At 36.8% G+C, this 16,133-nt stretch overlaps 1 protein-coding gene across 13 annotated transcripts in view; it reads right to left on the reverse strand.

Moving 5' to 3' along the window:
* MAGI2 (membrane associated guanylate kinase, WW and PDZ domain containing 2) overlaps window positions 1-16,133 on the reverse strand; it is a 532,719-nt gene that overhangs the window by 303,781 nt on the left and 212,805 nt on the right. The gene's annotated exons all lie outside the window — the stretch shown is intronic.

A 16,133-nucleotide genomic window follows, 5' to 3' on the forward strand; every position in this document is an offset into this window, starting at 1 on the left:
TGGCAGCCTCCGAGCTCCTGGGAGCTCTACTAACAGCACAGGCATCAGATGCTTGATCTGCATGTTCTCTCCTGAGGAATTTTTCACTCCCAAAGTCTATTGACAGGAACTCTATCTTGCTCATAAAACACTTTGGCAAATCAAGGCTATGTTATTCCTAGACATGGCACTACAATTACCACATGTTTATCAATCAGACAAAACTATGTTACATAAAATGTGGAGGTAAGCCCTCCTTTGAGCGAAAAGTTGGACCAGATGACTAACTGAGCTCCCACTCAAACTAAATTTTCAATGATTCTATGATATTGAGTGTTAATACACTGCAGTTTATTTAAAACACATGGATATTCAGCAGTCATATTCAGCAGGGATGACTGCAAAGTCTCACAGGAGGTCCAACAACAGACTCAGTTATCCCTGTTTTTCTCTACTTTGGTCAACTTGCCTAGGAAACTGTACTTGACTAAATTTCAGATTCTGAACCTCTCGCTTAAATTGGAAGCTAAATACCTGACCTTTCTGCCCTTATGTGGCTTAGTCACATTCTTTTGAATATGGTACTTATATGATAAAGTTTACATATGCTCTGCACTATGAATTAAATATTCTGTCTAATCTGCTTCCCCTATTTCAAATTACAGACTAATTCTGTATGCTTAGCACACATCTTAACTTTAGTCTGTCTGTTCTCTTGTCAAGTTACTCATCACTTACACCCATGTGTAAGGTAACCATGACATGCCTTGTATTTAGAGCTGCAGATAAAATCACTGTCTTGTTCTATAACACTCCAAGATATCAAATAGTTCCTATTTTGCTATAGGATGAAACTAATGGATCTTTGTGGCAAAACCAAAAGACCCAGAACTCCACTTTAGAATCATGAGTGTGCTACTGTGCACAGCAGCTTCTTAATTTAGTCTCCCCGAATCTCAGTTTCACACTGATTTTTCTAGATGACTAAATAGCTACTGGTAATTCTACAGTATGTCTTCCTTTCTCATTTTCTCTTGCACCTCACGGTTTCACTAGATATTCCAGAATGAAGATGAGGAATCCTTTCTCATAAAAGTTGAATTGAAATGGGTAAATTAGGAACATTTTTAAGGAAAAGCAGATTTTCTGAAAAATTTCTTGCTAGTTCTACCTCTACCTACTATGTCTGTCCTGCAATGCCAGGAGATATTACTTTCACTCAGATGGTAACATGGAAAGTTCCACCCTCTCGTAATCCTTATGGAGTCTGCTCCAATAGCTCTGCATTGTATTGTATACTGAGGGTTGTACTCCTGTTAGATGTCAGCTACGCATTTTTTCAAAAAATGGAGGAAAGAGCAAATCATGATCACTAGTCGCATGTGTTCAGGGTGACTCTTACCCCAGGTACAGCAGCTTCCATCCCCACCAGAACTTTATTGCTCTTGATAAAATCTTACTGAGTCCCATTTCCCTCCTGCATCTGTTCTCATTCCCTCAGCCCGGAGGACCTGAGATCTTGCAAATGATTAAAGCAATTCCCTGGCTAATGGAATAATCAATAGTTATTGCCTCTTTTACTCTTTCACCCTGGAGGAACTGAGTTGCTGCTATTAATACTTCTGCTGTCCTTTATACCTTTTGTAAGCACCATAGGGTTTGCAATGTGCAGGTTTAAAGACTTGGAGGCAGTTACTGGAGAATCTTAAACACCTATCAAGATCTGAACACTGAGGTCTATATATAGGAATGTTATAGTCAATTTTTCTTTTTCCTTGCTTTTAAACAAATGTAGAGATACTGTTCTTAGTAGATTTTGTCTTTAACTACATTCATATAGACAGATAAGCAGGTCTAGAAGCTATGGTGATTTAAGACTTAAAACAAAATATTAATTCCAAGCCTCATATTTTTATAGGAAAACAACATCTCTTGTTATACAGCATCAAGGGTTAATAGGACACACTTGCTACTGCTTATAATATTTAGCCTTTTATTAATGTAAAATGAAAATAGGAACCCAGTTACCATTTTGTTACCATGGTAACATATGAAAAAAAATCTTTGAATTCCATAATGAAAGAATATGATACTTTTAGATCTTGCACGATCAAACCCAGTAAGAGATATTTACACTATGCATATTTATGACAAATGCAATCAACTGTTGATGTTGAACAGCAGACACAAAAGGAATAGTTTGGAAGTAAACATGACCAGTCCATACAAGCGAGTGTTTTCACAAAACATGTAGGTACCTTAGAAATTACAGGAGCTTGGTCTACCAAATCTGGACTGATACTGACTCCCTTTGATTTCCTGAGCACTGCTTGCACCATTCATCAATCTGCTCTCAAAAAAAATATTAAGGTCATTCACTGAGCAACTACTTTGTCTGGATTTATAACTTCAAGATGGATAGTTGGTACAGTTTAGAGATATTTAAGCTATATGGCAGATTTTTTTTTTTTTTTAAGGCCCTTTGCCTTTTCAGCTTGTTTCTTTTGCTGTTCTACTGGGGAAACATGGTGTTTCACCATACTGTGCAGGCATTTCATGCTCAACATTATGTTATATGAGGGTGCTGTTCCTGGAGAGAAATTAGGTGCTGTGTACATATATAGCCTTTGAAAGAGCATTTTTCTTTTAACTGAGTATAAGGCACCTGAGGATATAAATTTAGACACCTAAGAAATCTTTACAATGAATAAGTACTGTGTTAATTTAATAGCAATCAACTATTTTTTAAATACTGCTGATATGAGTTTGTGGAACAATAAATAACATTTAGCAGGGAAGCTTTATGTTAACTGCCAGTATAGATTGGAAAACCGGTCAGTTCATGTAATGTTCAGTCCAGATTCCCATTGTTTGTAAAAAAATATACAGTTATTAACTCTGGAAGACTCTGGGGTTGGACATCTCTACGCCAGTTTGTACAGGTAGGAGAACAACTAGGAATTTATATGTCTCTTTCTTAGTCTCAGCATCCAAGTACATAATTATCACATATTAGTGCTTAGCTGGGAACAAGGTGCTCAGTTTCACTTTGAAAATATTTCTGTTTCTTAGAAACACTGAGTCTTCATAGTCTCTGTCTAGCTCTGCTACTTTCAAAAGCAGGTAAGGTGCCCTCTCAATATTTCTTTTATTGCTAACTCCATGTAGTTATACATGATAGGAGAAGAGGCAAATATACTTATGTGTCAGCAAAGGAACATGAATGTTAGTTAAAAAATCTCAGAACTATGATAGGAAAGACACATTTTCAAGAACACTTCATCTTTGCACAGTAAATAATCTATATTTTACAGTCTTTGCCAGCATTACAAGGATAATATTGCACAAGTAGCGATCCTGTACAGTCTATTATGATGGTCAGGAGAGATAGACGTAAAGGCCTTAGTCCCTGAATGGTCCAACACCTACTCACAGACCTTGTGCACAGCTTTCAATGCTCCAGATTATAGGCACATTATAAATATTTATATTATTACATTTTTTAATTGCAAGTTAAGGGCAAACATGGCACACTGCTATCCAAACACCTTCACAGTTATTTAGCTGATTTGCATGTGGATTCAGAGATTGGTTCCTATTGCATGGATTGGTTGCTATTTGCAAAAGCAAAGGTATGTCTTTGCTACAAGGATTTACAGTGCAAATGAAAACTACAGCAATATCCGAGCCCTTTTTGCATAATGATTTACTCCTAGGTTCATTTTCCAAATGTATGGAAACAAATAGGGCCTTATTGTGCTTTTTGTTCCAAATAAAAGATAAAGAAAAAGCCCTTTTTTTAGACATTCTACTGAAAAATTGTTCTGTAATTCTGCTTTGTACAACAGCTTGTTGTGGAAAGCGGTACGCCAGGCTGTCATACATTACAGTAGCTGGAGGGATCCCTCCTGCAGAAACAGACTGCTAATCTTTAATAAACTTCAGCTGAGCCCTTCCTACGACCTTGTATACACTTTGCCTTAGAAAAATTCAACAATGTTTAATTAGCTCTTTTGTTTGTTTGCCAAATTACTCTGGGACACTATTACTGTGAGGAACTGAAATGTATGCAAAATTATACCTATCTTGTCAAATTACCAACTGCATTAAGCAGAGAAACACCACATTCGTCTTGATCCACTGAATTCCCAGCTGAAGACAATAATAAACGTAATTTTAAAGTAATTTTAGATGTACTGCAAAGCAGGAAGCTTCAAGTGTTTATGGTACTTGTCATAACAACAACATAAACCACAATGGCATAAGCCCCTTCTTGCCAAGGGTCATGAAGAGGAAAAGTTTTTTCCTCTTTTTAAGTGTGCAATACCAGCAATTTCTCTGATGTACCCCTATAAAAATAACCGTAGAAGCAAAGGAATGAATTTCAGATTACTGAAATATTTTTCAGGGGTAATAATTTCAAACTGCATTAATAAGCAGTTTGTTGGCAAATGCAATCCAGAAGATCTCCAGGTTAATCAATTCAAATGCCATTAACAAAGGTGCTAAATACTCTACCATGAGGCAAAGCCAGACATTTAGCAGTTACTGAATTGGAGACTGCAGCGTTAGTTGCAATGTTGCCTATGCACAGAATAAAGAATCAGGTACTGTTTGGAAGAAACTGTGTTTTTACTATCTCCAGAATTTTCTAAGAGATTTTAGTAGAGAAGGAAAAGCACTTAACCATACATCATCATGGAACTAATAGTTTCATTTCTGGATGTTTAATTCATGTGAAGTAAAAGGAAGTTTTCCAATCCCTCTGCATCATCAGTATCCACTGATATTAGCAGAAATAATAGATTAACTACATGACTCAATCCAGTGTCCACGGAAATTAGGTGAAGAAGCAAAATGTAAGATTGTGAAAAGCAGTGCTAAGGGACTGTGTACTAGGTTGTAGTGCCCACGTTCTGTAATACCACATAATTCTTAGGAGAATGTATTTTAGATTTTGTAGTGTAAAACAGAGGCAGTGACTTTCTGGATTTGAGATCTACAGGCACATAGCAACAGATAAGCATGAGCTTTCTGGAAAGAATATGCATTCAGCCTGTGGTTCTTCAGATTTTCACTTTTTCTAAAATTGAGACATTTGCATTAGGTCAGCCAGACAAGCTCCTGCTTGGTGCTTAGCGTGATTAGTACAATCCAGACGCATACATCCTTTCAAATACTTTCATTTTTTTTAGATTCTATATGCATTCAGTAGCTTCCAGTTAAACACAGCCTGGGTTTTCTATTTGTTTTCTTTTGGTTCCGTGCAATATGACAGACACTGAACAATGCACATAAACCCAGCCCAAAGATAATATATGAATTTTAAAAATTAAGTCATATTGGAGCTGAACAGCAGAGTAAAATTGGGAGGCAGGAATGACAGTTCTTCTAGCTGAGGACTGCTGGTAGGAAGGTTATTTATTTGTTTATCTATTTGGTTTATTATGAGAGGACAACTGGAACCAGCAAGACACTCAGGGAAGAAACAGAGCACAAGAGCTGTGGGCTGAGATAGATACCTGAAGACTTTTTTTTTAAAATAAATTGTGACATATCCAGAGCTACCTGTTACACCGATGGAGGATTTGATCATTGCACCTTCATGCTGTCATCCTGTGACAGGCACTGATATCCTGGGTGTTCTCTCTCCAATGGTACGTGAGTCATTGCCTGGTAATCGCAGCATGAATTGGGTCACTTTCCTGCTGTTGCTGAACTCCTCATTAAGTCTGCAGAGCACTTTCTTTTAAGAACAACTCTGATCCAGCATTAGCCCAGCTATACAAGTTTCATTGCCAGCACAGCATTTGAACAAATAAAACATATTTTTTTCATTATCTTTGCCAAAGGTATCTTTTAAGATGTTAACAATAGACTTTAGAGATGAAAGCTAATAATAGCAAAGTGTGAATACTTTGTGTCAAGTTGGACACGGAATATTGCAGAAGATACTTGTAAAAACAATCAGAAAAGCTGTTGCTAATGGAGATATAATAAAAAAAATATATTCTATGTAATTCCTGGAAAATACCAATTTGGGAAATTATGAGCATGCTGGGATTTGGAAGTGTAGACCTTATAGGGGTTAGCCAAGTGCCTGAAGGAATTTGATTTTCAGTGATCAAAAAGTAAAAAGATGAAAAGAATGAAAACCATTTATGAATCATTCTGGATTCCACGTTACTGCCTCAAAAGTAGTTTTGTTGTTTGGCTGGGTTTGTTTGTTTGTTTGTGTTTTTTTTTAAGGCAAGAATTAGTACCAGCAATGAAGCTCTAAAGACATTGGGATTTTTTTTTTTCATAAAACATGTTAATGTCTAAACAATACCCTGGTAATATATCCCAATATCTTTTACACTTAATATAAACCTAAAATGTCACATCAGCTTTCCAAACAGACAGGAAAGAAAGAAGTGAACTGTTCTAAAGAAACATTTAGAATGAAAATTTGAAGTCTGATGATAAATAGATGGTAGGTTGTGGTACGAAGGTTGGGGTTTTATTTTGGTTAATTAGGAACTTGTGGAGCTAATAAATAAAGTCCAGGATTATTTTCTGTATGTGCTTTAGACATTCTGTTTCGGTCTTTCAGGGATTTCCACTCTTTTAGGTAAAGCCATAAACTAACACATGATGACAAATCTTTACCCCTTTTGGAAGTTTAGACTTTGATTCCCATTACACAAAGTTGTTTACACCCCCATAAACCTTTATTCCAACTATAAACAACAGGGTTTTATGTGAAAGGGAATATATGTACACAAGAGAATTATCTGAAGGATCAAGACATGCATTAGGGCATTTTGTTGAGAAAAGTATGTGTGCATGTTTCCATACATTCCTTCAGATTTATAAAAGTCTTCTGACAATGAGATCTAGACAGAGACTTTTGATCTAAGTAATAAAATAAAGGTACACCTAATCACATGCAAAAAACTTTCTACTACTAGAAAAGTTTAATTAGAACATGGTTTCTTAAGTTTTTTGGAAGAACAAAGCCTTTTTGGGGAAATGTCTGATTTTTTTGCAGCTCTTCAAGAGGATAGGTGATGTAGTTAAAGAACTACTTACACAGTAGTCTGTTGGCATGTGTAGGTCTGCTAAACGGTCAGCTATTAACAGATGAATTTTTACCCAGCTTTAGCAATTCTATTATTCCTACTGATGGTCCAGCTGATTAGAGAATTAATGGAAATAATATTAAGTGAGATTTGAGATACTTTGTTCAACTGCGCTGTCAAAATATAATTCAAATATATTTTAGAAATCCTGGAAACACACCACATCTGGAATAGGGGACAACACTTCTGTTATCAACAACAGAACCTGCTTTTATACCAGTTGATTTTATTAATATTATTAATAAACTGTTGTGGATGACTTTTGCTAGACAGTTTGTAGATATTACTACAGAGAAGTGAAGAACCTGCTTAAATCATACAGAAACCATTGTGCACATTGAAAGATTCTGCAACGACTGCAAGAATATCTTTTGAACTGAAAAAATACTAATATTCTTATCCATTCTATATATTTTACTCAAACTTAAGAGAGCTAGCCACCCTGTGTAACGTCTATTTAATAGTATATTTTTAAAGGTTTTGTTAAATTGTTAGCTGTTGCTGCTAAATCTCTGAAAATATTTATAAATTGATTTTCTAAATCTGCAGTCTAAATTTGAGAGGCATTAAAAGAGGGACTGTGGAACAGGCCACCACAGACACCACCCACAGATGTATTCCTAACCAAACTCACTTCAACTGTTTTGGAAGTTTATGTCAATAATGCAGAACAGTTAATTAATGACTTAATAGAATGAAAAAATAACAGGATTTTAAGGGTTATTTACTGAGTAGGGCAGATGACATACAGAAAAATGAGGCGAGTTTATGCTTAAAAGAGGGAACCTATTTAATATGTGTACATGAAAAAAAAATAATCTGTCCTTAAAATGAGGCAGTCTTCAGACACAAGTCTGTTCTCTCTTCATAGTCTTCATAGCTGTGTTCTGCTGTACCTCTGAACAATATCTGTCCAACAAGACATGGGAACAAGAGCCAATCAGACCATATCTCTGTTTCTTAACCAAAAACGTACTTTGTAAATCTATAATGGATGGTGTCTGAATGGTAGAATAGAGTTACAAGTTACTTTGTTTTCTTTAGCTTCCAGTCCATAGTTTGTGTTGATGGTTTTATTCCTAGGCTTTCACCCCAGAAATCAAATACAGTCAAATACAGGCTTGGGGAGGAGTGGCTGGAGAGCTGCCAGTCAGTGAGGGACCTGGGGGGGGTTGATTGACAGCCGGCTGGACAGGAGCCAGCAGTGTGCCCAGGGGGCCAAGAAGGCCAATAGCATCCTGGCTTGTGTCAGCACTAGCGTGGCCAGCAGGGACAGGGAAGGGATCTGACCCCTGTACTCGGCACTGGTGAGGTCGCCCCTCGATTCCTGTGTTCAGTTTTGGGCCCCTCACTACAAAAAGGACATTGAATGACTCAAGCGTGTCCAGAGAAGGGAACGGAGCTGGTGCAGGGTCTGGAGCACAGGTCGTATGGGGAGCGGCTGAGGGAACTGGGGGGGTTTAGTCTGGAGAAGAGGAGGCTGAGGGGAGACCTCATCGCCCTCTACAGCTCCCTGACAGGAGGGTGCAGGGAGCTGGGGATGAGCCTCTTTAACCAAGTAACAAGCAATGGGGCAAGAGGCAATGGCCTCAAGTTGCTCCAGGGAAGGTTTAGACTGGATATTAGGAAGCATTTCTTTCTAGAAGGTGCTGTTGGGCATTGGAATGGGCTGCCCATGGAGGTGGTGGAGTCCCCATCCCTGGAGGGGTTTAAGAGTCGGGTTGACATAGCGCTGAGGGATCTGGTGTAGTTGGGAACTGTCAGTGTTAGGTTAATGGTTGGACTGGATGATCTTCAAGGTCTTTTCCAACCCAGACGATTCTGTGATTCTGTGAAATATCTGCACCACATACCAGACAGCTGGACTAGACCCTGTTTTGGTGAGGTGAAAAAAATGTTCATATATAACAGCAGATACTGCTGCACTCATTTTTAAATGTTCAAAGAAATGGATGAGTCGCTGTGCAATACTGTGTGCAACACCTCCAGAAAATTCACAGCTGATATCCTGGTGGCCAACTGCTATCCAGACAGCAGAGCAACTGCCGAACTGAGACACAGGGAATTGCATTCCCTCAGTAGGGATTCCATCAGTGCTAGACAGGATTTCTTATTGTGGGATGCTACCACATGCTGCAAGAAGGCTTCGAGCAGAAGGCAAAGTCATGCTGTGGAACTGCTTCCCATGGCAGCACTGCTCTGTCCATGTAGAAGCACATTTCTCATGTGACAGTTACAGGCTATGGAATGCTGCACCTCTCAGGCACATTGGCATAGCAAGCACATGCTTTCCTGGCTGCTATTAGAGTAAGAAAGTATCTTGTTCCCTTCCTCTTATTTTCTACAGCAAAAGCAGGATATACACAATACTGATGTGAACCCCTTGGTAAAAACGTCTGTTGCTCTTCTTCATTCACTCTTTCTCACAGTTTTGTTTGAACTATGAATTTATGCAGTAAATTCCTTGGAAACACACAGTTTGATTTTTCTCTTCTAAAAAGTTCAGCTTAAAACTGTAGGAGAGAAAATGTATTCTCCTTCTTTCAGATTAATGATTGCATCATGGAACACTTCTATGTTATTCAGAAATATATTATTTTGAAATTGTCTTAGTTTTTGTATTAAGTTATTTTTCCCTAAAAACATGACTCCCCATAAAAATCAGCTATTTGAAACAGATTTCTTCCCGTTTGTTTTTAGGAAAAAACATTTTCAGCTTAACTCACAATAATTAAAAAAAAATAAATCATTCCTCAGTAACAAAGTTGAATAAATTATTTATACACGAGTCATTATTTTACAGCATACTCACAAACATGAAAGTGCATGCTGCAGATTTAGATATTGTGACTATGTTCAAGTTTTTTTAAAAAAATTTAAAAACCCTTTTTCATTCTTTTTTTGAAGATAAAAAGAAAATAAGCTTAGATTTAACTTCAAAGGAGTCAAATACAGTGAAGGTGATGAAATAAATGTCACGTAATTCTGAATGCAGGGAAGCCCATTCTTGTCTCCTACAGGAAATATTTCTGAGGTGTAACTACAGCACCGGTGAAGGTCATTTCATGAGTACTACACGCTCCAACTAACAGACAATTTCCTTATTCCAGAGGAACATAAGTGTTATGTGGAAGGTTATGTCTGAATAAAGAAGGGTTTGGAACAACCTGAAAGATTTCAGTCCCAGTGTGACCTTGATATTATTCTTGTATTCAGCAGTGCTGAAAGAAAAGTTGGTGAGTAGCAAGTGTTACTCTGCTTGGCTAATTAAAATTTCTGCTTTTGCTGTACAGTGAGGCTTCCTTTTCTGATATGATGAGTAGTAATAATCAACCTTGCAACATTCAATTCAGTCACTAGAGATGAGTTAATTTCACTTATTTTAGCTCCAAATGGATAGCAAGAATTGGCATCTGTTGCTACAGATGATAACAGAGCAAATTAAAAGTACCTATAGCAAATTGAAACACATCTAATCATACTATTATTTTAACGGATGTAATTAATTACTATTTAAGAATTAGTAGCTCTAATAATTAGTATCAGAAAACTGAACTCCCTGAAGAGGGTAGGTCAACGATTCTAGTTTCCCAGCTACCAGAGAATGTGAATATTCCTTATTTTATAATTATGCCCGTTCTTTTCTTTAAAGCATCTTAGCATTTCTGTTTCTTCAAAGTTCAAATCATGAGCTCTGTGTAGCTACACAGGATCGCTATTGGTTTTTTTATACTAATCATCTCTCTGATCCAAATCCTTACATGATTTTTTTTTATTTTTCTGGCAAGACATGCCATTAACACACTGATGCCTTCATCCCAATATGTAAAAGTGCCACTGCATTCAATAGCAGTAAAACCTGAGATGAATTTATAACTTGTCAATTTACTGAAGCTGCTGTACATGGCATACATACATTGCCTGCTAAATACCTCATTCTGTTGACTCATATATGTTCTTGTCATGAAGTATGGCTTATGTTCAGACCCTACAGTTCTAGAAATCCTCATGCCGGCCTATCTTGTCCTTATTTGAGCCATGGTCAATCTCTCTAGCTGAGCAGTTCCTCCTGAAAATAAAATATCTTCATGAAACAAATACAGCATTATCTTTGTATTTTTACTGTGTGTTCTTATTCCCATTATATCTAGTAGCCCTAGAAGACTTAAATCACTGTTTTGGGTGCATTATCCTTTTAGTCTCATCCCTTTTCTTGTGATCTCTTGAGAAACTTGACAGCTGCTCACTTTCTTGGTGTAGGGGAATAACAAATAGTTAAAATAACTAGTTGTAGATGTTTAAATTCACCTTTGGTGAAACAGTTTCTGACAACTGTTAACGGTAGTCCACGATGCCTTAACTAACAAAACCATATGTTCTTATCCCCACTCATGAGAGAATTTAAATTCTGATTATATGATGGAATTGTGGTGTTATTGTCTAACAATGTCATGAACTTTCAGGGGTTATTGTTATCCTCAGTTGGGGAAATACTCTGTTAAATCAAGATATATATGTATGTATGACCCAACTCTAGACAACTGATTCAAATTATGCTAGACCAAACACCCTGATTTTCCTCTGTGAATTGTCGAAGGCAAAAAATCTGGTTTAATTTTCAGTGGTAATATTTCAGAACTGCATATAGATTCCAACTGTTAGACTGAAAATCCACATTCAGAGGCACAAAGAGACTAGCTGAGAAACTGGGAGAAGTGTTTAGTCCTGCATCCTTGTAAACTGATTCTAGAGCTTCCACTTGAGTTCATCTGCGTAATTCATTATGTGTACTTTCATCAAAATGCTGACAGGAATATTAGGAAAACTTCCTTTGTTATTTAACCTTGAATTTCTCTAATCCTTCTCTCAGCCGCCTTGGACAAGGTCCCTTTATTTTCTTTTTTTGTCCAAAAAAGGAGAGGGAGGGAAAAAAAAAAAGAGAGAAAAAAAGGAAAAAAAAAGGAAGTTCCATCTTTACAGATATTTTGTGCTTTTCTTTACTAATACAATATTGTTTTTCTGCTCCATCCTGATGGTAAGCTCCTAAAAGATATGTCTACTATCCACTGATGGTTTCACGAGTATGCTATTACAGTTTAATACAGGCCTGTGCTGTAAGACTGAACCCTCAATGTTTCCTGTGTATTCAGCGGAGGGTGATTTCAGCGTGACACTTCTAGCTTCTCCTTTGACTTCAGAAGACATTTAGGATGAGTAGGCTCTTGCTTATTAGCCTTCTCTATGTGCTTAAAGTTAGGTCAGGTGAGCCTAAGCTAAAGTGGTTTTGTACTAGTTCCCAGCTAAGGGGCTTTCACTAGACAAATCCAGACAAGTCCATAGTGTTTATTTTCAGGTCCATAGTGTTTTTTTCACAATCAGTAAGTCCAGCAAGAGACTTCTGAAATTATCCAAACATCACTTTATTGGAAAGCACTTATATGAAATATGGCCCCAGCTACTAGAAGGTGACAGTTCATACTTTTGAGTAATTTAGGTGTATGAGTTGGATTCAAACGCATTATTGTGGCAGCTAGTTCCCTGGCTTAGGAACTTCATAACTGCTTTACCTTCAATTAGTTCTGATTATTTCCAATGGTCTCTGGAGTTACAAAAAGTGAGAAAGCCTTCTTACTCTCACCTGAAAACCATACTACTGCCAAACATGGTAGGTTTCCAGCCAGTGCCCAGCCCAACAAGTAGACCTTCTTACCAATACAGTCAAATGATAATAGCTCACTAGAAGTTTTGTCTATGAACAGAATGTGAATTGGAATCAAAGTATATAAAGATGGGTAGCCAACAGTAAGCCATAAAAATATAAATTAGCTTTTAAAATCTGAAAGTAAATTCCAGCCAGGATAAAAATTGACATAATAAACCAAAATGTCTTCAGAAGGCATCCCTGTTTGAGTTTACCCATGAGAAGGGATGCACACTGCATGCTTGGCCTTGGGGTGAATGTAACACTTTCTCAGTGATACCCACTGCTTACCTCAAGAGCTCTACACTGATACATGGTCAATGTTATGGGGTGACTGCTAAATCAGCAACAAGCATCTGAGAAGTGTTAAAGACCAAGATAATATCAGCTTCATCAGACCATGTAGATGATCTCACTCTTTTAGGAGAAAGATAAAAATCTCAATTTAAACCCATTCTGAAGACTGAATTAATCAGATTAACTGCATTTCAAACTGCACAAAAAACATGGTCATACAAAACTGAGAGGTGATTTCAGAAGCTGTTTCCTACTGCCTCTCTTCTGTTGCTAGATCTTTATCCACCAAACTGTGGTTTTGCCTTTAGATAACACAGGAGGCATTGCAGACAATATTTTGCAGTTGGTAATATGATAACTAATAATTGGGAAGTGAATTCCCTAAAGTCAACAAGTGAAATAATAATTGGCCTCTCCTTTCTACTCTTACGGTCAATAGCAAAACTAGAATTCACTGAAATGAGAGCATGATTGGGCCCAACCATTCATAAATGAGAACTACATCATAAGCATCAATAGAGTGCTGTTTTTACAAAACCATGAGCTCTCTGTGTCATGAAGAATAAGTCACATATGTGTGTGTGTCTTTACATAACAACTGAGCATTTCCTCTCTTCAGTGAAACTGACACAGAAACCTCATTGCCGTGTTATTAATGAAAGCAAGACAGTTTACCTTAACACTAAATCTCCACCAAAACCCAAGGAATGCTGGCCCATTACTTGGAAATAATTTAGAAGGTTTTGTTTTGGCTTAATTTTTACTAATGTCAGCAAAAATCAAAATTTACTTCAGAGAAGTCAGAGAAATTAAATGTCTCAGATCACTTTTAAGCTCAAAGATTAATAATGTCTGGACATACAACATGAATGCAGTGGGAGACATTTGCACTCACAAAATATAATAATGAATACCCAGCAAAACAAAAACTAAAAGAGAAATGAAATATTTTTATCTTAAAATATATGTAGAGGAGTTGTCCCCTTTGGGACAACATTTCAGCATCATGATCCTTTCCAGGAAAAGGTGGTGTCCTTACACTTACACTGCAGGACTGACTTGCTACCACTGGTATTGCTGTGATGGAGAACAGGAAGACAGACAGTTCATTTTGGCTCAGGCTCCTTCCTTGTGTGTTTGCGGCACACGACATTTGTCACTAAGCTGTTTAATCATGATTACTGCTGTGCTCATTCAGTACTAGTCAGGATAAACTGCTGTATGCAGACTTGCCAAACATCAGCTAATACGGCTGTTATAATTATTTCTCCCGGGGAGAACAACAATGATTTCTGGAAGGATGAGGCATTGCTGCAGTCTTTACTGGAACAGCCAGACATCAACACAAGAAGAACCAACTCTTGGGCTTCCATGCTCCAGAAGGTAAGAGTCATCTACACCTTGGGAAGTGACTCCTCAGTAACCAACAAGCCTCAGGTTTGCCACACAACAGGACTTCTTTTATACAGCTGTTGAACCAGCTCACACGGAGTAGCATTCAAATCATGTACCTTCTCTACCAGGTTACCAGATCGAATTTCAACCTTAACTCCTTCTTTGTAGTACTAGTTTACCACAGATAGGCATGGAACTCAAGAAATCCTCCAGACAAAACTATCACCCATAGACAACATAGGTGTACCACTGGTGGAGCATCTTTCTCAATGTTTTGACAAAAAAAGCGCATATCTTCAATGACTAAGTAACTAGATAGCACATCAAGCTGTGACTTTAATATCTAATCTGCATTGTTCAACATTAAGTTTATTGATCTGTTAACTGTGTTTCTTGCTTTTAAGAAGTTTCCTTGGTTTTGTTTGATTGTTTAAAAGAATGTACTTCAAATAATTTAATTCGAATTCTAGTATAAAGTTTCCTGTATAAAGAAACATTAAATCTAATAACACTTTTTTAGGTTTTGAAAACCTAGTCAAAAACAGCAGTTGCTGAATCAGTTGACCTTGAGGAAGAGAAATTACTAGAAACAAGGCCTTTTTTTAATATAGTAAAAGGTTTTCTGAAAATAGTTTAAAACAATGGCAGCAACAAAGTTTTGTGTTGGCTGAACTCCACAAGAAGAAAGCCTGAAGAAGTAGAGCTTTCAATACATTGGGTTTGCTTTAATGCATGAGGCTGTCAAGGGCAGCATACTTTAATAAAAGTAGTAGATGCATGTGTGTATCTAAATTATACTGGTTGGCTGAATTACGTCTAATAAAGATAATAATTATAAATGAAGTAATGCCATAATTACCACATAAACCTACCTCTTACATATACATTTAATCTAATTTTTGCAATATATATTGCTTGCACATCATTCTATAAAAGGAACATTGAATTTTAATGACACTTTAGGAAGATTTAAGGACGTAAGAAGATTTTTGAAATTACCTGTTCATCACTAGAGGGAGTATGTTATATTCCTATCTGAAATGATCTGTTAACAGTCTATCACTTTCACATTTTTTTCCTGTGATTTATCCAAGTTTTTAAATAGATATACACCCATCTCTCATCTTTTCAAAGGAGTCCCAAACTGTCACTATATAAGAAGGTAAAGGCACAATATAGCTTGTGGATTTTTGATCAGCTATAAGTGAAAAATGATAAAGTTAAATGGGTTCAGCTGATGCAAATCTCCGATGGGAATCAATTCTACAATTCCTGATGTTCTGAAGCAGCTACGGGGCTTTTCTTCTGAAATATCTGAAGGAAAGAATACAGTTATGAAGAAACTAAAAATATGTAATTGTATCTGCAGCTAGCATAAAGAAAAGCAATTTTATTGATTTATACTAGCCAAGGAGTCGACCTGTGGCTTTAAAAATTTTCAAGTAATTGAAGTGAAGCTCATAAATCACACAGTATAATTTCCTCATACTTTAATATTAATCTTAATCTAAAATTATACAGTAAAGAATGCTCTCTATCTTACTGCTATTTTATCTATTTTATAATCCAATAAAGTCAAGGAATTTACTGCAGGTGAATTAGTTCTCTATTATCATAAAGCACCACTATATAATTTG

This window comes from Athene cunicularia (assembly GCF_003259725.1).
Source record: "Athene cunicularia isolate RWA chromosome 1 unlocalized genomic scaffold, athCun1 chr1_part2, whole genome shotgun sequence".
Lineage (NCBI taxonomy): Eukaryota > Metazoa > Chordata > Aves > Strigiformes > Strigidae > Athene > Athene cunicularia.